This window comes from Tenebrio molitor, chromosome 4, assembly GCF_963966145.1.
Source record: "Tenebrio molitor chromosome 4, icTenMoli1.1, whole genome shotgun sequence".
NCBI classification, from domain to species: domain Eukaryota; kingdom Metazoa; phylum Arthropoda; class Insecta; order Coleoptera; family Tenebrionidae; genus Tenebrio; species Tenebrio molitor.
The window spans coordinates 17,396,296-17,421,538 of record NC_091049.1 but is presented as its reverse complement, the minus strand read 5'-3'; the positions used below and the strand labels follow the sequence as shown (position 1 = coordinate 17,421,538).

At 37.4% G+C, this 25,243-nt stretch overlaps 1 long non-coding RNA gene across 1 annotated transcript; it reads left to right on the top strand.

Moving 5' to 3' along the window:
- The first annotated feature begins 16,330 nt into the window (after window positions 1-16,330).
- Window positions 16,331-18,900, top strand: LOC138129762 (uncharacterized). The gene is made up of 6 exons (XR_011159371.1): window positions 16,331-17,413; window positions 17,476-17,583; window positions 17,633-17,785; window positions 17,841-18,049; window positions 18,126-18,446; window positions 18,508-18,900. It is a non-coding gene; the product is annotated as an uncharacterized lncRNA (long non-coding RNA).
- The last annotated feature ends 6,343 nt before the right edge of the window (window positions 18,901-25,243 follow it).

Genomic DNA, 25,243 nt, shown 5'->3' with positions numbered 1-25,243 from the left:
TTTTCCTCAGTACGAACCTTAAATCGACCACTTTCGGGCTTTCGCTGTGTGACCATTGCGAAAATACCTAAGATTCAATCATGAATATCTTTTGTTCAGGTGTGAAAACCAATTTCGTAGATAAAATTTTGCCAACAAAATTATTATGGCGATTAATGAAGTTTCTGACAGTTCAATTATAACTGGACAAGCTGGGTCATACGTTTTAAATGCTTTTGTTTTTCGTGATCTACTTGATCCGAAATTTTTTGAAACATGCGGTAATTAAGATACGGTGAGTGACTCAAATGAATTTAAGTTGTATTAACTTAAAAAAAAAAAAAATTTACCGATTGGGAACATTTCGCCCAAATTTCAACTAACAAAAGTTGTTTTCAAACGAATATTGTTCAACCAGGAAAAAAAATTAAAACATTAGACAAATTAAAAATAATTTCTGATGAAATCTTTCAGTTTTTATTGCAAAGTGTGACGTAAACGTATTGTATTGTATTGTAAGTGTAACAATCTGATTGAAATGTCAAAAAATCCAACAAATCCACTATAAAAAACACAACACTCATTTATTCTACTGTTTTTATCACGTTAGTCACTACTTACTTGCACACCACTCTTTTTAATGTATCTGTAAAAAAATCCTTCACGATTCTGTAATAGCTGATGTGGAGAACTAAATTCGACAACCAATCCTTTATCCATCAAAAAGACTTTGTCAGAATCAATAACTGTATTCAGTCAGTGTGCAATTGTTAAAACAGTACAGTTCTTAAACATTTTTCTAATTGAGGACTGAATCAATTCGTCAGTTTTTAAATACACATTTGCTGTTGCCTCGTCCAAAACAATTATCTTGCTCTCTCTCAACATTGCTCGCACTAAACACAACAACTGTCTTTGCCCTACACTAAAATTCGAACCTCTTTCAGAAACCATTCTCTCCAAGCCTGAAGGTGAGTTTGAAACGACTTCTTTCAGGCCAAACTGATCTAAGGCAGACCAAAGCTATTGGTCATGGTATTGGCCAAAGGGATCTAAATTTGTGCGTAGACTACCCAAAAGCAAAATAGAGTCTTGTGGAATAACTGTAATTTTCGATCTAAGCTCTGTTAGAGGTATTGATTTAGTGTCGACGCTGTCTATTATAACAGATCCTTCAAAAAGAAACAGGCGGAAGAAAACCGAAATTAAACAAGTCTTTCCAGCGCCAGTTCTAGCGATTATTCCAATTTTTTCTTTAGACTTAATATTAAACGCCACGTTTTTAAGGACAGGTGCATCAGTTGAAGAATAGCGGAGAGAAACTGAGTGAAATGATATACAGTGCATTTTTTTAACTGTTGCCATAGGGAATTGCATGGTAAAACTTATACCCCCTGTTAACTTTTGTTCTGATGAAAATATTCAAACCATTTTTGGAACAAAGTTGGAAGATTTTTTAAACTATCGGATAGATTACAATTCAATATCCTAAACTGCAGTGTGCGACATTTACAAAATACTCGAAGAAAAACATTTTGAACAATTTCTTTGATAATTTCTGTTAATTTGTTGAATTATTTGTGCGTTAACGTTATTACGTTTTGTTTTTTTATAAAGAAATTTAATCATAGCCACGAGAAGATCTCGCTATTTACTTTTTAAATGAAACTGACAAAAATCAAAAGTGGGGATAGGCAGTTGCTGGTTGAGCCGACAAGGACGCTATTCTGGCGGCCGCTCGACGTACTATCGGTGGACATTAAAACCTAGGACATCCAAAATTTGCTCATTGTATATCAGACTTTTGAACTGTCACTCAAAATAAAAATCGTCAGTATTTAAAATTAACTCCTTGAACGTAAGAGATGCTAGATCAATTGTGTTATTATATAAAATCATTGTCAATGAAGAGAACGTTAAAGAACTGAACTTTAACTTGGTGTTTCTGACAATATGTCATAATTTTTATAACCTTGTTTGTAAAAACCCAAATTTACCCAATGTATATTTCTGATTTTTGACTTTATACAATTGTGACGTTTGTCCCAGGTTTTTATGTCCACCGATAGTACTATTAATACGGCGTGGTACAAATATTTTTTTCACAACTTTTTAGACAATTTAGGATATTGAATTGTAATCTGTCCGATAGTTTAAAAAGTCTTCCAACTTTGTTCCAAAAATGGTTTGAATATTTTCATCAGAACAAAAGTTAACAAGGGGTATAATTTTTACCATGCAATTCCCTATGGCAACAGTTAAAAAAAATGCACTGTATTTCCTTAAGGTGGCCATGATCCCCGAGCGGTGAAATGATATATTTCCTGAAAGTGGCCATGATTCGGGAGCGGTGTCAACTCCATCATTTGGCTCCAAGGATAATTCCGTGTACTCAACCACTCGTTCAACTGCAGTCATTTGAGCATTGAGTTCAATCCATGTTTTCAGGGCATATTGCATAACTAATAATAACGCATTTGACAGACCCCACGTGCGTTTCTAAAAATAGTCAAGAAATATTTTTTTCATAAAATTGTATGAACCTACCAGATTTAATAAAAAAGGAACCGAAAAGTTACGAAACCATTGTATAAAACACACATAACATCTGCCCAAGATTCAAAACTTGAGAACGTTGCTATGTAGGTACAAGTGGAAAACCGAAGTGTGAAGATTTTGATGATGGTCAAATTTTCGTATCAAGATTTTTTTAGCGTTAAGAGCTCTGATTGTGGGTAGACTTTGAATCGTGGGTGATATGTGTGCAAAAACTGAACTTTTGGCTAAAATAAAATTACTTAAGTACTACAACAAAAGGTAAATGATATTGACTTGCTAATTCCTTCTGTTCTTTTAAGATTCTTTCTTGTTGGTTGTAATATTATACCGTGCGACCAACAATCAATTACTGGTTTATTATCCTCTTTCTGGAAGACAATTTTCGTAAATTGACACTTATTCTGGAGGTTAATTGAGATCCGGCGCTCATTTATTTAAATAAATTATTTTTATGACAGCTCATTTCTGCCTTTCTTTTAGTCTTCGTTGAATGTGCAACAATAAACTTAATTTGCTTAATTGACCTTTTCGATCGTATTGTTCAGACGTCATTATTTTAATCTTATAGCAATATTCCAAATTCTTGTAAGTAAAGCTAAAGCATTAGTTCATTTTGTTCGTCGTTCAAGGTAAGTGTCAATTCTGTTTGCTGATACAGACAGAATACTTCTAATTCAAAATAGAAAAACGAACATATTAGAGAAATTTGTATCATCTATTCTTCGAAGTAATTCTAAACCTGCAGCTACTGAAAATAAAAATTTCATTTTTTTTTTTCATTTTGATCGCAATTAGAAACGACCGAATTGGGAAAAATGTTTCTTGTAAAATTGGAACTTTTAAATTTCTTTTAGATTTAAGATTAGCTGAAAAACCAAAAAACGTTTTATTATTTTCCGCTAAATATACAGGGTGTATTTGAAATACGTGTGTTAATTTTAACCAGTGGATGAACTCGCCAATTTACGAAACTTTTCTCTATAACATTTTCAAAATTCGCAAAAGTTTTCCAAGATTTTTGCCAACCAATTTTTACCAAAGGAGTCGTTTTGTGTGATTTCTATTATTTTCTAACCATGATAATTTTAATTTTAAGTATTTAATTTTTTTTCTATCACAACAGAACATTTTCGCCCTTACCTATAGGCGGGTATACATTTTGATGACTAATTTATTCCAAAGTTTAAATCAATTTATAACGGTTTTTCGTAAAAAATTCAAATAAAAAAAACGTTTCGTTTAACAAGCTCTGTGTTGTAATTAACACACGCATTGTAAATACAGTCTACACAGGGTGTCTCAGCTAAGATTTTCGATTTCGGTTATTTGCCAACGGATTTTTATGAAATTTAAAATACAGATATATATTTTAGACGGTGAAGGTTCCATTAGTAATTCAATCAAATGACCTCAAGTTAAAAACTGTAATTTTAACGCATGTTTCCCCAAGTGGCAATTAAACGCAATTATTATTAAATTGTTAAACATTAAAAAATAGGTGTCTACACAATCAATTAACTAAATCACTCGTCTGATTCAATGAAGATTTAATCTAAATTTTGTATTTGAGCAGTTACCGTTTAAAAAAATTGAAGATAAGTTGCCAAGCAACATTTTGTACACCCCTTAAAATCTGTGAAAAGTGTAAATTTATTGAAAATATTCTTATAGACTACAATGGCAGAAAATTCAATATTGTTGAAAAAGGAAACAATTTTTGCCTATGGAGAGTATCGGGAGAACTTCGATGACACAGTTCGTTTTCTCGTGGAACACTATCCAAATGTAGGCTTTACAAAATTTAAGGTTCAGAGAGTCGTCAATTTACTGGAAGACACAGGAAGCGTACGTGAACTAAAATACCTTGCTAAAACATTCCGATCGTGTTTAAGTCCTTTATGGAAGAATTAAAGAGTCCAGAATAATAAATTACGTCCAAACATTATCGTTAACTTTGTAAGTGTTTGTAAGGTTAGAAAGATAAACGTCAAATATTTTTCCTGCGTTTGCGCGAAAAGGGGTGACCAAAATTCGGCGATAGTGTGCGTTTGTTTCATACGCGTCTACGTTTTTGTATTTGCAGCCACACAGTTTTCTTCTATTTTCTTGCAAACCGGATGTCTTTCAAGAACGAGTTTTTCCTTATAGCATTTTTTATTGTAGGTTTAAAAAGGCACGTAAAAATTAAGTTTTTCTAATTTAGTTACGAAAAGCAACCATTGTGATATGTTATTTTAGTTGTCAAACGTGCTTCATTTAATAACTAGTGAAAAAAATTGACATTATCATTTACATTTACCTTCAACGTCTGAAGGTAAAGAAGAATCTTCTGAATCACTCATTTTATTACTTTGTAAAATGCAAATCTGACAGCAAATTATTTTTATTGTTTACGAAACAACCAACAGTATTCCCATAGCAACTCCCCAATAATAATAATAATAATAATAATAATTTTATTCGTGTTAACAACATTATGTTTTACACAAGTCCAGACTAAACACATACATAAACTAGTAAACCAACATAAAACAGAACAAAACAAAACATATCATATATGTATATACATACAATGAATTTTGAAAAATTATGTAGCACTTGGCATAAAAACTTCTATAATCATAATATTAGTAATACTAGTATTATCCCGGAAAATTATTGAAATAGCAAATTTAAACAGGATTTTAATCAGAATGTGTGCTTTTCGTAACTAAATTAGAAAAAATCTTGTATGAAACACGTGGTAAAATGGCTATTTCTTTGCACACGACATGTTGGACCAATTGTCATGTCTCGTGCAAAAAAAACGCTCATTTTGCAACTCGTTGCATAAATATCTGTTTTAAGACTTGGGTTATTGCATTAATGGGATTTACTCTTCACCGTCTAAAATATCTGCATTTTAAATTTTACAAAAATCCGTTGGAAAATAACCGAGATCTTAGGCAGTAGGTAATTTTTTGTGAACTTTTCTATTTGGGAACGGGCCACGACATTAACATCTAAGTTTTCGACATACAAAAAGTTAGGTTACTTTTAAAATGTTCTCGAGAATAATAGAACAATATAACATTAGTCCAGTCAATATAAACATTCGACCTTGCAAAAGGTCATGTAGTTCTGATTTTTTAATATGTTCTTTGGACCTCAGCCAAGAGTAAAAAACCAAATTTGCAACTTCGAAAGACTTGTGCGCGCTGCGTGGTAGCCGAAGAACAGCAAAATTTTCGCACTATTTTAAGTTTTTGCTCAATATCTCTTAAGATATGAGTCTAACAGAAAAAGTTGAAGTTATCTTTTTTAAACTAGATTAAATTCGCTACAGTTTGAGCCCCAAGCGAACTTTGTGCATGCAGCAGTTTCCGAGATAGAGCTCTTCAAAAATTGGGTATTTTTTCCAAGAAGTGATTTTTTTTTGTTTATTTCTCTTTTTTTATTAAATATCGTCAAAAATACTCGTCCCATGAGAAAAGTCAAGGGCAATGAATTTGAAGCGTATTTATTTAGCTTTAAACTGAGATTTGATTGGCAGCTGCAGGTCCAATGCTTCTCTAAAAAGTGGCATATAACCGAAAACCTCGAAAAAGAGAATTTGGAAAAAATAAATGAAAACAAGTTTTCAGCGCATCAAACATCACGTATAGGGCCTAAACCGATTAAATAAGTTATTTTAACGTAATTTAGTATGTGTGGTTAACAACTTGAAGGGAGTCTCTGAAGTCGGTGGAGAAATACTGCCCTCAGCGCCAGACATGTTCTGGTTCTGATTGTATGGAAAATCATCGAACACCCCAAGTATGCTCATTTGGAACGGGTTCATGGAGCAGGTGACAAGTGGTCTTGATTTTGATCGACCAAGAATTATTTTCCTCTCATTAATTGGCGCGCTTTAATTTGAGCTCCGGCGGGTACATGTTCTGGCATACATAAGTATGTTTATTATGAACCCCATTTTTACGGTCCTCTGTGCTAGCTCACTGCTGGAGATTTCACGCACATGTGCCAATCCACTGTAGCTTTGTATAAACCACATCAGCAATCAAATCTGACCATAGGCCGGGCCAAAATTTATCGGATCGGCGGATTGTAAAATTTTGTTCTATGAATATCTTAAACTCAGTTGGATCCATCCGCTGTTCTAGAGCCATCATATCATGCAAATATAAGTGGGCACTCTGTGAAGAAATCGCGACCAACTGAATGAAAACAAGATAGCATATTATACATAGTATACACCTGACGCTCTGCCTGGATGAATAGTTTTACGGGAGTAGAAGTGTGAAAATATTGGTCCCACAGCTTTGATTACATTCCAAATTATGCAATGCAGTTTTGAATTTGGCACTTAGGCTTTGATAAGTCCTATTTTCCTTTACAAACAAGATGAGAGACCTGTCACTCTCACGTAGCTTATTCTCAGTTTCGGCTCTTTCTTTCCCAGTCAAGTCTACCTCATTCAAAATAATGCCAGCCAATATCAGGTTAGTCAAAATGTGTGCTCGTACAGCTCGTGAATAGGCATGACCATTCAGCATCTTGTCCAGGCCTGTGATCTGTATAAATAGTCATAAATAGCGCCTTCAAAAGCAACTCCCTGCCATTATTGCACCGATACAACACATGAATGACATGAGGAGGAACTCTCCATGCCTCACAACCACGCAGCTTAACTCAGAATGTTGGCCACCCTCAACAATATCTCTGGCCTTAAAGAACAGTGGTTGATCAAAAGTAACGAAGCAGGTTTTTTGAAAATGACCTTTACTTCTCACACTGGCTTCAAAAGGTGATATGAACACTGTATCGTAATCAGTAGGTGGGGTGCGGATAAATGAGAGGAAAATAATTTGAGCCATAAAAATCAAGACCACTTGTCACCTGCTTAATGAACCCATTCCAAAGGAGCATACTTGGGGTTGTTGATGCTTTTCCATACAATCAGAACAAGTCTGACGCTGAGGGCAGTATTTCTCCACCAACTTCACAGACTCTCTTCAAGTTGTTAACCACACTTACTAAATTACGTTAAAATAACTTATTTGATCGGTTTAGGCCCTATACGTGATGTTTGATGCGCTGAAAACTTGTTTTCATTTATTTTTCCCAAATTCCATCTTTCGAGGTTTTCGGTTATATGCCACTTTTGAGAGAAGCATTGGACCTGCAGCTGCCCGTCAGATCTCAATTTAAAGCTAAATAAATACACTTCAAGTTCATTGCCCATGACTTTTCTCATGGGGCGAGTATTTTTGACGATATTTAATAAAATAAGAGACGTAAACAAAAAAATTTCACTTCTTGGAAAAAATACCCAATTTTTGAAGAGCTCTATCTCGGAAACTGCTGCATGCACAGAGTTCGCTTGAGCCTCAAACTGTAGCGAATTTAATCTAGTTTAAAAAAGATAACTTCAACTTTTTCCGTGAGACTCATATCTTAGGAGATATTGAGCAAAAACTGAAAATAGTGCAAAAATTTTGCTGTTCTTTGGCTACCACGCAGCGCGCACAAGTCATTGGAAGTTGCAAATTTGGTGTTTTACTCTTGGCTGAGATCCAAACAACATATTAAAAAATCAGAACTACATGACCTTTTGCAAAGTCGGACCCTTTTTTATGTTTATATTGACTGGACTACATGTTTAACAGTAAAATCTGTGAAACAGTTATCAAAGCTGCATACATAGGTTTATAAATAAACAACGAATTAAAGAGAGTGTTTTCGTGAATATTTTATTTGTTGGAATAATATTTGTATTAATTTGTTTCCAAATTAATCTAACATAGTGGAAGATTATTAAAAATTTTATTTTCAGTTTTTATTTTAGATGGATGAAAAAATCACTAATATAAAAATGATCAATTATTTTGAAATTAAATCCGTTGAAGGTAAGTTCTGTATACCACATGTACTATTGGGGACACGGAAAACTGGGCAGATGTGTCATTCACTTGTCAAAATTTCTAAACCATACCTTAGCTACTCATAACCAAGCTTAAGCTAATTTGACAGTTTTTTTGAAAATATCAATCATAATGACAGTAAAGGTGCATTGACATTGACACTTTTTGAAATGACAATAGCAGACTGCCCAGGATTCCATGTCCCTCATTGGAATATATGAAAATGCAAAATTCCTAACATAGAATACAACCATAAAATTTCACAATGGTTAATAATCATTTAATCAACATTACCATCTAAGACTGTTTTTCGTGACAGCATCTGGAGAATAAAGTGATTGTTTTGATAATTTAAAACAGGCGATATGAAGTGGACTCATGGTCATAGCAAGCAGCTTTTATGAGTTAGCCTAAATTAGGACTTTACTGTTGTTAATTATAATCTTTTTAACCCTCCACCACCCGGCGGCACGACAATTTTGCCGGAGTAGTACTGATAATACTATCAAGTAATAGTGCTTATCAACATAAATACCGGCGTCTCGCCTCCACATTTTGACTTTTTTGTGTTTCATGTTTTGTGTCAATGTTAAGGAATTTCCTAACGATATGACATGAGTATAATAATATACCTTTTTGAATTTTTACTACCAATATGTTCTCTAAGTCGAATTTTTTTTAATTTTTAAAAAGAGATTGCGGTACTATTCCTGTTGCTGACATTATAAGTGGTAAAATCGAATTTTTTTCTAAACACCAAAGATTTCTCATAGCAACGGAGAGTTCTAAATATTTATTAATTTTTGTGTTATATGTCTGTGTTATATTGTGTGAATTTGGAATAGCTATATCTAAAAGATATGCTTGCTTTTGTTGTTTATTTAAAATAATAATGTCTGGTCTGTTATGCTGAATATGAATGTCAGTCAAAACTGTACGATCAAAATATAATTTGTATTTGTCATTTTCCAAACAACTTTCTGGTTTATAAATATAATGTGGTTTTGTATCCTTTAATAAGTTGAATTTAACTGCTAAATTCATGTGTATAATTTTAGCGAATATATCATGACGTTTCTTATATTCGCTTTTAGCCAAAATGGTGCAAGAAGAAATGATGTGTTCAATTGTTTCCCCTTCAGTTCCGCAAATCCTACATTTATCAATGATCGATTACAAACTGCATGTGTTTTTTATAATTTCTTGTATTAATAACACGATCTTGTATTGAAAATATAAAACCCTCAGTCTCAGGGTGAATATTAATTTCTGGTTGTTCCAGTTCTTTAAAATATCTCCCATGTAAAGACTTCTGTTTTATATTTGCTATAGGCTCAACAATATCTGAAATTATAAAAATGAAAATACAAAATTTCTGGGCGTCACCATTGATCCTCGACTAACATGGCAAAATCATATACCGGGACATTTTTTTAACTCTGAACATAGTCCATACTTATTCCCTATGTTCAGTTTTAAAAAACACAGATCAATGCATTGTGAGTTGCTATGCGACCAATTATACCGAACACCAGAGATTTTGAAATAATGTTAAAAATTGTTCCGATTGATGGAATTGGTCTATCATGTATTGCATTGGAAATGTCACGGACGTTTCTAATGACCTGATTGGCATAGAATAACTGCATTATGTGTATTTCTTATTCAAATAACTTGACCATTTTGTTAAACTGTCAAGTACTTATTTTCGTTACCTTGGTTACGTGATTACATACATGCATTGACCTGTGTTTTTTAAAACTGAACATAGGGAATAAGTATGGGTTATGTTCAATGTTAAAAAAATGTCCCGGTAGATGCAATTGCTAATAAGTTGACAAAAAAAATTTATTTATTTAGAAATTTATCTGGTACTGTTTCTACTCCTACTCTCAGAACTGCTTACTACGCTCTCTTTCAAAGCAATCTTGAATACTGCGTTATTATATGGGGTCATACCTCCTCAACTGTACGCCTGTTTAGGCTGCAAAAAAGAATAATACGGATCATGGCAAATATTGGTTTCAGAGAGGATTGTAAATTATCTTTTAAATCATTGAAAATTCTTACATTTCCCAGTTTATACATTTATAAGTGCTTAGAATATATCATCAAAAACATCAATGTATACAATTCCCTTAATTTTCATCACAACTATGAAACAAGAGGCAATGATATTTGTGTAAACCTCCTGAAATTAATAAAATCGAGGCATGGCTCTAACTATTATTGTATCAAACTCTTCAATACCTTACCCCCTTTTCTGAAAAAAGAGCCATCCTTACAATTATTAGGTAAAATAAAAAAACACCTCATATTTAAATCATTCTACTCGATTGGAGAATTCTTAAATAATAACTTTAATGATTTTGAAACAGTCTGCATTGAAAATTAGTTTTGTTCCTTATATTCTTTTTCTCTTTTTTGGATAGGTACATGTAATAATTTTATTTTTCTTAATGTCTATGTTTGACGTGTGTAATGATGTATCAAATGTATTGCACAAATATATAGATTATTATACTATCCCTCCGCCACCCGGTTCCACGGCAATTTTGTTATCAAGTAATAGTGCAGTGCTTATCAACATAATTACCGGCGTCTCGCCTCCGCATTGTGACTTTGTTGTGTATTATGTTCTGTGTCGATGTTAAGGAATTTCCTCACAATATGACATGAGTATAATAATATACCTTTTTGAATTTCAACTACCAATGTGTTCCGTAAATCCAGAATTTTTAAATTTTTAAAAAGAGATTGCGGTACTATTCCCGTTGCTGAAATTATAAGTGGTAAAATAGAATTTTTTTCTAAACTCCAAAGATTTCTCATAGCAACGGAGAGCTCTAAATATTTATTAATTTTTGTGTTATATGTCTGTGTTATATTATGGGAATTTGGAACAGCTATATCTAAAAGATATGCTTGCTTTTGTTGTTTATTTAAAATAATAATGTCTGGTCTGTTATGCTGAATGTGAATGTCAGTTAAAACTGTGCGATCAAAATATAATTTGTAATTGTCATTTTCTAAACAACTTTCTGGTTTATAAATGTAATCTGGTTGTGTATCCTTTAATAAATTGAATTTAACAACTAAATTCATGTGTATAATTTTCGCGAATGTATCATGACGTTTCTTATATTCGCTTTGAGCCAAAACGGTGCAAGAAGAAATGATGTGTTCAATGGTTTCCCCTTCAGTTCCGCAAATCCTACATTTATCGATGATGGATTTTAAACCGCATATGTGTTTTTTATAGTTTCTTGTATTGATGACACGATCTTGTATTGCAAATATAAAACCCTCAGTCTCAGGGTGAATATTTGATTTCTTAAGCCATGCATGAGAAGCCTGAATATTAATTTCTGGCTGTTCCAGTTCTTTAAAATATCTCCCATGTAAAGACTTCTGTTTTATATTTGCTATAGTGTCAGATATATTTGGGTCAACAATATCTGAAATTATATTATCACTTAAATTTAAAGGTGTTTAAACCTTTATCCGCTGAAACCAAAGCATTAAAAAAAGTGTTATCACGAGATCTATTAAGAAAATAATTTTTTAGTGAAGCAATTTGATTGTGTTGTAGAATTTCTAGATTTGAGTAGCCGCTACCACCATTTTCGCGTGGTAAATTAAATCTTTCAATAGCAGATTTGGGGTGATGTTTACAAAATTTTGTAAAGAGAACTCTAGTTTGAATGTTTATATTCTGTAAATTAGTTTTGGACCATTTTATAACACCAAAAGAATAGGTCAACAATGAAACAGCATATGTATTAACTGCTTTAATTAAATTATTAATATTAACCTTTGTTCTCTAATTTTTAGAAAATTTTCTCCACTGGATACGCCTTTTGACGATCAAATTATTCAACAACAAACACTACCGACATTTAAGATTGTTCGTACTCATTTTTCACATTTCTATAATTTGTACGAATATTTATTTCTATATAACTGTGTTCGACACAGATTTCTTTTTTCAATACATTACTACTTTTCTCGGTCTGGCGGGGGTAAGTGCCATTTTTATTTTTGGTACTGTATTATAGTTTCTCTTGCAGTCAGTGTTTTTCAACGTTTCTTTCTTTTTAACTGAGAAAAATTATGGCGCCCTCGAAAACACCATTCGTTCCTGCTTTTGGTCACCGTCTAGCACTACTAAACAAGCAAAAGAAAGCATAATGAGACACTGTAAATACATAACATATATGGTTATTCTCAACACTTCCCTGGGTATCTTAGCTGGTATCGTATTAATCCCGATCGGCAATGCGGTAGATTATCAATTTGCAATGTTCTTCTTTCGAACATATCTGCCCAACTTTCATTACCTTCTCGACATCATCTACTTTTTATCATTCATTGTCACTGGACATACCATAGTGAATTGGGCAAATATAATTGCTTACTATTGTTGCCACTCAAAGTGCCAATTGACCTTAGGTATAGATTTAGTGAAGTATCTGTGTGTCAAATATGAAGACCAAGATGATGATTCACTCTTCTACTCTGCAGAATATCAGCAAATCATTAAAGAGAGACTACGATTTATTATCGTCAGACACGTCGAACTTCTAAGGTAAACCTATTTATCCCAATGCATTACTGTTAAGATGATTCTGTTGATATGTGTAGAGCGTTTAAAATTGTCTCTGGTCGGGCTACCGAAATTTTACCACTGCTAACGCTGGGAGGAATTGCAGTGTGTCTTAGTGGAATGAGTTTTGTTTATTTTATTGTGAGTATCTATCCTATAAAACTACTAAACAATAGTATATTATCATACAAATTTATAAGGACGCCTTTAAAGCACGCGCGACGAGTTTAAGAGCACGACGCGTAGCGGAGTGTTTTTAACGTCGCAAGTGCTTTAAAGGCCCTTATAAACGTGTATCATACGCAATTTTTTATTATACCTGCACTACAATCTGAAAATTATAACAAAAAAGTAAATTGAAATACCTTTTCCGAAGTAATCTGTGTCGTTAATCGTTGAAATAGAGATGGTCAACTGTTGTTGTTTCGTTGCTATCATAAATGGTGTATAAATGTGTATTTATCATTGTTCAAAATGTAGGTGAATTTGTTGTTACCTAAGTAACCCTTAAATCTTTAGTGTTTAAAGGCCCTTTTTTGCACGCATTTTAGTGTCAAAAACAGGGATTATGATTCAGGTATAATAACAAGTTTTTTTTTTTTTGTAAAATTTGTTTCTACTTTTCTTCTCATCTACTTAAAACTACTTTTACGAGGGCAGTATGATAAGTACCTGTGTTAGGCAAGACGCAAAAAGTTTGTTAAAAAAATTCGATGTACCTATTTTTCAACATAGTCTTCTTTTAGCTCGATACACTTGGCCCAATGTCTTTCTGACTTTTTCAAGTCCTCCAAAAAATAGGATTAGTTAAACTCTGCTTAATAGGCCTCAGTTTCGGTAATGACCTCCTCGTTCGATGCGAGTCTTTTTTCACCAAGTCATTTTTTCATGTTTGGAAACAGGAAGAAGTCAGAGGGGGCTAAATCTGGAGAATACGGTGGATGTGAAAGCAATTTACAGCCCAATTCCACCAATTTCGCTGCGGCAACGAGGATCGGTGTGCCGGCGCATTGGCTTGGTGGAACAGCACTTTCTTCTTCCTTCAATGCATCGTTAAATTTGCCCCATAATTGGTGATAATACTTTGGTGCTTGTTTGCCATTGTTTTGACCCTTCTTTTTTTGCTGGCATGTAATGATGGATTCATATTTCATCAACAGATACGAAACGGCGAAGAAACTTCTTCGGATTGCGCTTAAACAGGTCAAAACACTGCTTCGAAGTGGTCATTCGATTCCGCTTGTTGTCCACAGCCAGTAAGCGCGGCACCCATCTTGCCGATAGCTTTGTTATACCTAAATATTCATGCACGATATTCTGGACAGGTTTAGATCAGATGCCTACGATTTCAACAATCTCTCTGTTATTCGTTCACCGGTCTGCCAATACGATATCAATTGAGCGACCTGAACTTTCTTCATTTAGGACGGATATACGACCATGCTTGAATTAATTGAACCAATATCTGATGGTTGTCATCGCAGGTGAAAGGTCTCCCTAAATAGCTTCCAACTTTTCTTCGATTTCCAAACTCATCTACTAAATCTACTAAATCAAGGCGGTCTCTATTTTAACAGGCCGTGACACTACCTTCGGAAAGTGGTCTGTGGAATGGCCCACTAACGTCTGACAACGTTGCTTCGCCAAACTTTAAAAAAAGTTACTAGTTTTGAAATTTTGTGATCACTCACTGTCACTCACTATTTTGTCATTGTCAGCTGTCAGTCAATCATCACTGAAAGATTTTTCTAATTCTCGTATTGCAATTTTACTTCAGTCAAAGTATATCAGGTGTCCAAGTCAAGGTAATTATGTGTATCCTATTTTATAAGATAGCTATTGTTAGTAAAATTTCATGAGTCCTGTATTCGGAACAAGTATCCTATCCAAAATGAAGATAGAAGTCCTTTTAGTTCACCGTGATTGCATTAGCTCCAGTGCAAATTCCAACGCATGCCACCTGTACACGGTACAGCTCAGGACAAGATTTTTTTCTAAAGTCGTACACAGAGACCATTAAAAACTAATAAAGGTGCAGTATGAATTAAGAACTCCAAAAACTACCCACTCGGGTGTATGGATCCTACCACCAATACAGGTTTATAATTTAAAATGGATTTTAGACCTAATGGAACGAGCAACAAAGACCTCAGGCGCCAGTTTTCTAGTTCCAAAATCCGCATCCATTCTTGCATTCTAATCTTCTTCGATGGGAATTTGAAAACGCTAACGCAGGAAGACTTGCTTGAAGCATAATTTGACTTGCAATTGGGTAGGTACGCAACATTTGTGTGGCATGTTTATTTTTTGAATTACTGAAATTAATTGTCTTGCCAAAATGATTTTTGAATGAACCGTCTTTCTATGGAAGTGCCAATATTTTTGAAACTCAGGATGCTATGGAATGGCCCACTAAGAAATTTGGCAACACAGCCAGTGTCCTGGCCTGTTAAAATAGAGACCGCCTTGACTAAATAAAAAATACACTGTAACCTACCTGAGGGGATGGTCCACTGCCTCGGCATCAGTCGTAGAGCAATTCTTGTATTGGGGGGTTCCTTCTCGACAAAAATAGGGCGCCACGGATTTGGTTGAAAAAAAGATTTAAAATTTTGACTGTGGGCCCAAATCCGAAAGCCTCAGAGGAAAATTCCGGCAACTCAATGATACAAACTCATTAAAAAAAAACGTGTATTGATAAAAAATGGAAAAATGAACATGAAAAAAGTAATTGGAGTTGTAAAAAATAAAATTGAGTTAATTTAGCAAGCCGCTACCATTTAAAAGTAAAAATTAAATTTAATTCGGTTTTTGACTCGAGAAATTGTCCTATATTGGAGCGCGTGGCCACGTGTCGTACAGGGCGTTGATTTACTTGCAAAATATTTAACTGGTCCGAGCGAACAATCGCGCGTAGTAGCTAGCCCTTCACAACTTTTTTCGCAAGTTGTTTTATAAAAATCCAGCGCACTTGCGCGTCAACTAGGTAGCAGATTAACGGAACAAAGCGTCCGTTCCTGATGGTAATTGTCCGCAAAGAATGAAAAACTCTGACCGTAGTTGCTGCGGTGGTGGTCGCTGCCGGAAGCTGGACTCCGGGACTCCGGTAAGGGTGGCTTTTGGCGGGGGTGGATGCGCCTGCGCGGAGCGTTGTGAGTTGCTCGCCTCAAGGATCCGGCGGTAGCTCCTGTGGGACACGGACTTGCCTCTGGAGAGTCCGGGACACGAAGACGTTATTTTGCGGTAGGTCGAAGATAATTTGCGAGAATGACGGGATAAAAAAAAAGGCCTGGCGAAGACAATTGAAAGTTACCCAGCTGAAGAAAAAAAGACGGAAGGTCGACGATAAGAAGGTTGGAGGTCTCACCTGAGCTTTTACTCTGGCCTTTCGGGAATTTGTTCTGCGAGATGTCCAGTCGTGGATTTCTCGACTGCGGCAGCGAGATTATAGCAGCTTCTTCCCTTTTGCGGCACTTGACGGTAATTCGACGGTACGTTCACCACGTAAACACGCTTGGTGTACACGCAAAACGGGAAGAGAGCAAAAATCTCTTATCTCTACCTTTTATTAACTCGGTGTTTTTGTTAATTCCACGTGAAATTGAGTGGGCCAATGGTGTACTGCCGTATGCTGCGGTCGCAGGAAAAGTGGGGTGTTGGATTTTTATGAGAGAAGACAGTTGACAGACCAAAATAAACAAAGAAGTGAGGTTTTGTTTAATGAAATTGATGGAAAGTGGAGAAATCAGCAAACCTTTGCTCGCTGAGTCACACGTGGAGGACAATGGGCATTTAAATTGAACTAGTTTCGCCCACGGACTAGTTCGCGGCACGAAGGAACGAAGGCACTCAAATTGAGGCTCACGGTGCCCGAGCGTGGGCCCCCAGGGTAAAGTTGAAAGGAACAAGGTGGCTAAACTACCTTGCTAGTAAAGCTGCTTCCGTAGGTGACTGTGGAATTTGGTTCTGACTTTCGGAAGACTCTTACTTCCCCTAAATCACGAAGGGTGTCGATATTCTTCAGCCCTTCACCACAGCGCGATGAAGATGAGGAACTTTATGAAGAAAATGCGGGAATGAAAGAGGTTGATGGTGTGATTATATCAAGTATCCATCGAATTACCGGAAATGAGTATTTTAAACAATTGTTTCTGAGGCAGAGTCAAAACTGTTTTTCAGCACGTAGCGCAAAGGAACCCTCAACACAAAAATCACGACTTTGGGATTTTTTTGCCAAAAATGGGCGCTTTAGCCCGTTACACTACAATGAATTTACCTGAAATTTTGACAGCCGTTGTTTGACAGATGGCACTAAACGATGATATACAAATTTGACGTCAGTGACGCTATTTGACTTCAAACCCGGGTACTTATCATACTCCTCTCGTAGTTGGATATAAAAAATTAAATAGGTATCTAACTTTACAGGACATTGATTTTCTCTACTGGCACTATTTCCAGTATTTCATTTGGGGCATTACTTCAGTTGTTACCGGCATATTAATTATACAATCTGGACAAGACCTTGAAGATCAAGTACGTTTTATTTTACTATATTCAAACTGTAAATTAAGCATTTTTTTAGACTGGGGACATCCACTTAACGTTGTATGATCGCTGGGTAACTTTCAACGAAAGTAATAAAAGATCGGTAATGATTATTATAACAATGGCGCAAGTCCCATCTAGACTTAAATTTACCGATACAGTGTCGGTTAATTACGAACTAGGCATACGGGTAAGGAAATGATTGCCTTAAGATATATTCTTTATCAAATTATTTTCTTTTGCAGATAGTAAGAAGTGTATATTCTTTCGCCGCTATTTTGGCAAGAGTAAAAAATTTTAGTATATAAGGATACAAATGTAATACATAGTTCTTAATGTCTACGGCTAAACCACACACCGTATTAAGTTTAATAATGTTTCACAAGCACAATATTGAAATCGATTAAAAAATGAAATTTTGCCTTGCACAGTTGTGAAGATAATAAATCGTTAGGTAGGTACTTCACAAAAGTAGATTTAGATTAAAAAATCAGCTTGTACAAATTCGTAAACGCAGTTTTTAAAAATAGATACTCTGACGCAGTTATCGGTCGGTAAAATCGCTCGCTAACTTGCACCCCACCAAAGCCATTTCAACCCTGCGGAGAGCGCCGACGCAAATCGCAACGGCTCGAATTCTTTCTTTTCTCGCCAAAAAGTCGACCGAAACACCTCGCGCTACCGTTTCGCCGTGTTGAACCAGTGTCCGGGCGCTCGTGTGAAATAGCGTCTCCGGAGGCGAAGGTCCATCGACCGCTAAATCAACCGGCGAAAACAGGGATCACGATCCGCTGCGCGATCGGAACCTATAACGTCTAGGAACGGATCAAAAGCGGTAATTCGCGACGCAAGTAAGTACGACCTCGAACAACCCAAATGGCGGCTCTCCCAACCAGAAAATTTATCACGCAGGGCGACTAGCAGGATTCTATCATCCAATCTCCAGGATTGTAGCATTCAGAATTCAATCACTTCAGGATTCGAGATCATTTTAGATCCAACAGCATCCTCCATCACCCGCCATCTACACCTCTAGTTCTGCACCACCTCGTGGAGGCGCCAATGGGCACCGCGCCGGCCAGGGAGGAGGCGAGCCCCGACTCCGGAAGAGCTCCGCCAGGCGACTATAACACCTGCTAGTAACTTGTACGGTCCTCCTCGAGTCCACTTCTCGGCCCCACTGGACCATCCGAAGACCGCAAAAACCGCGCGAGGAACGACCGGTACTCCATTGTACCACACCCTGCGAGGTGCCGGAATCTGGCAAGCCGCCCCTGTACCAGGAACAAATAAATGTCGTATTGTCCCCACATTTATGCGTCTTTCTCTCCGATCCGCTCCCCGATCCGGACAACTGAAGTTTGTTTGAGGTCGGCCTCTTTGGCTCATAATACTTCATATTGTAAATTTTTCAAAATTAAAATACAAGAAAATGTATTGAAGGGAACTAATGGAAAAAGCGAAGTGAGAACGATTATTTTGTTTTTAAAAATACTGGTAAAAGATTATTGAAACTGAATAGAAAATAATGGAGAGTAGGAAAGATACCATAAAAAAAATCAAGAGCAAAATCACATGCCAATAGTATCGAGTGTTCAATTGAACAGTTCATGCAGCATGCAGCAGCGAAGTGTAATCTGTCAAATTAAAAAAACAGACGTTACACTCGGAAAACACAACTTACAACTGCCTACTTTCATCAAAAAGTCATAACCAACTTGAAGAACTTTTCATTTGAACACCCGTTACAAAAAAAAAACAATTTTAATAAAACTGTCCTTAACCAGACAATTACAAAAACATTGTTCCTGTGTATGTAATGATAATAATGAATGAATTTTCGTCTTATTGTATTCGATCTTTTATAGTTCTGCTTATGGAAATTTTTGTAAAGTAAAAGATAGAATTTGTCAACATTTTTGTATGTATACTTTTCTTTTAAAATTAATAGAGACTGACCAAAGATGCAATTTAACAAAATATTTACTTTAAAAAACGTAAAACTTTATTGTTAGTGTAGCGACCCAGAGATATAGTGCGCCGAGCGGCCACCAGACTAGCGCCTTCGTCGCTTCCCCCAACCTTGATCATTTCCGCAATGTCCCTTCTACCCATCTCTCCCATCCTCAGACCCTATAAATTGCAGAACATCACGCAGAAGAGCTAAGACTATTCTTCTCCGACCGGACAGCGCCCTAGGGACATCCACCCGGACATTGGAATAGCTCTGCCCCAGAAGCTTTCCCGGCGGACACGTCGGACGGACGATCACTCTTGGCTCCACCTAAACAGGGCCCTCGGGACATCTACCCGGACCTTGAGTAGCTCCTCTCCTGAACGCTCCCCAGGTGGACGAGTCGGACGAAAGTCCTTCCCTCAACCCATCCTTGTTGTTTGTTTATTTTTATACTGAATAAAGCCTGTGTTTTCTCCACCGTGTATCCAACACGTATCATCGCAAGTGCCATCCAACTTGGACCGGCGATACGAAGAAGTGTTATAAGTCGCTCTGTGTTCCTCGAAGAGATTCCCGTAATGATGGAACATTACATTGGGTTGATGGCGCTTGTCCGGCGTGCGGACGTTACCTTCCTCTGTGGCATGAATGCCAAGGGTGGCGAAGTCTACGTGAGGACAGAGATCTCCAGCTCTCTGTGGACCGTCGGCACCGTACTCTGAGCACCGCATCCACACGGGAACGCATGCCCCAGTGGCAAGTCCGCCTTATCGAACGTCTCCACAAAAGCTCGAAATCTTGAAGGCCGAAGTCCAGCACCTCTCGACTTGGACATTATTGAAGAATGTGAAAGCCTGGGCCTCGCCCGTAGTATTGGTACCCAAACCTGGAGGTGAGTTAAGACTTTGCATTGACTACAGGAAGCTAAATGCGATCACCACCCCCGACGTGTACCCTCTCGTGTATCTCCACACTGAACCTGAAGGCTGGGTATTATCAGGTGAAGGTAGCAACCGAAGATCGTGATAAGACATCATTCATCACATCTTTCGGCGTGTTCCGCTTCAAACGATTACCTTTTGGTCTCCGGAATGCCCCCGCTACGTTCCAACGGCTCATAAATAATTTTAGGGTCAACTTGAGTCAGATAGTCATCCTTGCCTACCTGGACGACCTTATCATATTGTCCCCAACAGGTGAAAAACATCTAAGAGATTTACAAGACGTTTTCCACCGACTCCGACAATACAAGTTACGCATAAACCAACCCAAATGTCGTTTTGCCTGTAGAGCGGTGAAATACCTTGGGCACATCGTGTCTCCAGAAGGAATTCACACCGACCCTGATAAGGTCAAAGCCATCCAAGACATACCCTCTCCGAGAAATATAAAACATGTAATCACCTTTTGACAAACTGGTACTGGAAATTTATTCCTGGATTCTCCGCCATAGCCAAACCGTTAAGCGAGTTAACCAAGAAGAAGGTCGTATTTAGGTGGGAAGAGGAGCAAGAACAAGCATATCGCAAACTCAAGGCTGCTTTAGCGACGACACCGATCCTGAAGCAAGCCGATCGCACGCTTTGTTACACCCTTCGCACGGATGCCAGTAATTACGCGCTCGGTGCAGCTCTCCTCCAGGCCGAGCGCAACTATTCAACAACCGAGAAAGAGGCTCTCGCTATTGTCTGGGCCGTTCAAACGGGCAACCGCAAGACCCGGAAGTTCAAAAGATCATCGACGCCCTCGAGAAAGGAAGTCCCGAAGAGTCATCCCAATGAACATCCAGAGGATACCTACTCAAGGGATATTGTACCGTTATACCCAAGATGATGACTGCGACAAAGCCCAGTTAGTGGTGCCCGAGCAAGAACGCGCCAATATTTTAAGGGCCTATCACGATGCACCCACGGCCGGACAATACGGGATCAAACACACCCTGCAAAATATTCGCCGTAAGTACTATTGGCCAGGAATGAAAAACACAGGTTCGCAACATATTAGGAAATGCGCTCCTTGCCAAAGATATAATCCCACTAACCAGAAACCCGCCGGTTTACTTCAGACACCCGCCCTGCAGCAGCGTTTCGAGGTACTTGCTATCGACCTTTTCAGGCCCTTACCTCCTGGTCCGCAAGAAGAGAGATGGATTTTTATTATTGAAGACTACGCAACGCGATGGGTTGAATTATTTGCACTTATAGACGCCACCGTGGAAAATTGTGCGTGGGTACTAGTCAACGAAGTTTTCCTAAGGTACGGGCTCCCCAGGTGTTTGATCAGCGATAACGGAACCCAATTTATTAGCAATGTAATGCAGCAAATCACCTTTTGCCTAAACATTGATCACAAATTTACGCCAGTCTACCATCCGAGCGCAAACCCAGTCGAACGAAGGAACAGGGACATCAAGACGCAACTTGCCATCCTTTTGGGAAACGACCATGGTCAATGGCCAACCAAGCTCCCAGCGGTCCGCTTTGCTGTAAAGTCCACGCAGTGCCAGGGAACAGGATACACACCGGCATATCTACTCGTAATGTTCGCCAGAGAACTCCGCTCCCCGATGGACGTCACCGGCGATCTAAGGAAGGTCGTCATCAACGATAATTTTATACCTGAGGTCACCCCAAAGCTATTACAGATGATAGACATCATGATGGAAGTCCGCGACACCCACGAACATGAACAGGATCAGCGAAAAGTTTATGCAGACTCCAAGCAACGACCCGGTATCTCCTTTTCTCCCGGAGATAAGGTATGGGTTGCTACTCACCCACTCAGCCAAGCTAAGTAAGGAAGAACCAGCAAATTTGCCCCAAAAAGCGACGGAACCTATCTAATACTCGCTGCCAAGGGACCCTGCAGCTATGAAATTGCCAGCCTCTCAGATTCTACCACGGTGCTTGGCACCGACCACACCTCTGTCTTGACACCTTTCCAGGATATATAAATTTTGCAAATACCCAAATCTAATATTTTGTGTAATACTGAAGCCCCACATAAGACTGGCAAATTCGTGGAATTACGCACTTATACATATACACCTACATAAACTACAATTTGTAAATATAGCATGTTAGTATTAATTTACCCTTGTAGTTATTTTATAGTTATTAAGAGAACAAGTGTTTTATAGACGATTTAAAAATTGAGGTCGTAGTTTAAATCAAAGCGATCGCAGTGAGCGAGGATTTAATAGACCGAGATTTTTAAACTATAAAATACGTTGTTGTCTAAGAGGCCGATTTCAAGTTGACTTGCGACTGTCGCACTTATTGTTGTCATGGTAACGGCGCAAGAGAGAAAGATGTCGCATACCACAAAATCAATTTTCTAGAGTATTCTCGAATGCTCGAATAGCGTGCACACGACCCGCGGTATCCGCCGAAAAAAGACCCACGGGAGAGGGGCAAAAAAGATATAAGGGGACTGTTTTGTTCGTGTTCCTTTTTCCTTCCCGATCTCTCATCATCTCGTTCGCTTGTCGTTGTCGTTGATTCCTCTTTTTACCTTGTCTTCCCTTTGAGTTTTTTTGTCACTTCGGCGAATTTTCTTTTTATCTTTCATGTTTGGCCCCAGCCGATAAGGCGGCTGGAATGGTGCCTTAATCCTCGCAATTTCAGCGTGACGGTAGCTACATATAGTCAGGTCGCGAACCTTGGATTCGCCCTGCCCCAGAAAAAAATCGTTTTTTCCTGTCTTCTTCTCTCTTCACGGCCTAGAATTTATCGGAGTTGGGTAAGTCGTCTTTACGTACCGTTAAATTACCTTTCCCTTTTCTTTGGATTCCAACTCGATACATTCCCTTCGCTTTCTCGACCCAAGACATTTTTTTTCCTTCCTTCGTGGATCGCTCAGTCCGCCCTGCTTCATCCCTTGACGGCGCTCTTCGTCTCCCGGAACACCTGGAGACGGTCTCGATCGACGGTTCTCATCGACGATCGACGGCGTAGGTACATCGGTCCTTTTGTTTTAATTTTCCTAACCTATCTAGTTTCTCTTTCGCGCGTCGAAATAGATATTTATGCATTAAGGGAGATATGAACATGATTTTTGTCAACCGAGGGGAAAAACATGAATGTCTCCCGTGGTATACTTAAAGTTAAACCTTTCTTAAAAACATTTTGCAGGGAAGATTGCGTGAATATATGGTTACTATAGTTTCGTTCTCATGAGTTTGTTGTAAACAACGCGGAGGGCGAAAAAATTTGAAATATCCCAAGGGAGTTATGAGTTGTTTTTCATAATGGTATCTATGACGAAAAGAAACAATATCGTGTTACTAAAAAATTAACTCTAGAACGCACGCACCTGTCGGTTGTTTTCGATTCTCCTTCTATCAATAGCCGTTAAAGTCCGTTTTCCTTCACCGAAACTGGTTTGACTTTTTTGAGATAAGCGATAAATGGCTATAGTCTATGCTAAGAACGTTCGGGTTTTTTTAATTCTATGTTTGTATACTTTATTCAACAGGTGGTGGCTTGGCTTTATAATTTTGGCGAAGATTTTATAAATTAATGTACATTTTTTGCTTAAATTGGGAACAGTTCTCAAAAATTACTTTGTGATAAACCCAGACGAAGGCGTGGGGGTGAAGTGGCGAATGTGATATCTCCAACTTGCGAAAAAATGTTTTTTTTTTGCTTACCAGTGTTGAAAACGGTAGTAGGGGTTGGTTTTTGTGGGTGTGAAACAGCGAAGGTGAAGATATACCTACTCAGACGAAGGAGTGGGGGTGTAGCGGCGAAGATAAGGGAATTTTCAACTCAAAAATAGCTATTTTCAATGCAAGTGAGCAAAGTAGTGCCCACCAGTATGGAAGTGTAGAAGTGAATCTTTTTGTGCTAACCTTAGAGATTGAAAACCGAGACGAAGTCGAGGCCGCAACTGGGCGAAGAGAAAAATATCTTCTACTATGAATGATATACATACAGGGTGTTTGGGGTATAAGGTAACAAACTTCTCCTGGGTAAAGAAATAGACAAAATAAAACTTTTATTCTAGTAACATTTTTTACTATGTGTTATAATTTTCTAGTAATAATTTTTTCAATTTAAAGAACTACTGTGTGAGATCCACCGGATTTCTAAATTATAAAGGCGGCAGCTAAGGCATTTTCCTTTACAAATCTTAATTAGCTTGGTATTAATAATTACAGATACGAACAGTGGCTCTCAAACAGTGGACACAGAGTTTAGTCACTTTAATTCAGCATAATAAAAAAAGCAAATTGAAAAAAATGTCACTAAGAAAAGTTGTTCATTTAACCTAGCTGTGCATCTCAGAAAAGTTTGTTACCTTATACACCAAACACCCTATTATTCTATTTTATCTTTAAGCAGATCACAAAAAAAATCGGATATGAACTAATTTTTTTCCTGCAATTATATGTAAAAAGTTCGTTGTACTTCTTTTTAGTTATTTTTAATTTGTACTTCGGTACCTTTGAATTTGGCGCGCGCGACATGTGACGACAAAGATGGCGGCGTGTCGTTGTTAGCCTGTAACAAGAGAGGGGACCAACCTTCGAGATTGTTCGAAACGAAAGAAAGCGAGTAATAGCTTTAATGCCGTTTCTCTTGTTACAGGTAAGATTGTTTTATATTGTAAATAAATTTGGTGATGGGTAGATTAAGAAAAATTGTTAGGTAGCAATAAAAAACTCTTGTTACAGGAGAAACACAATAA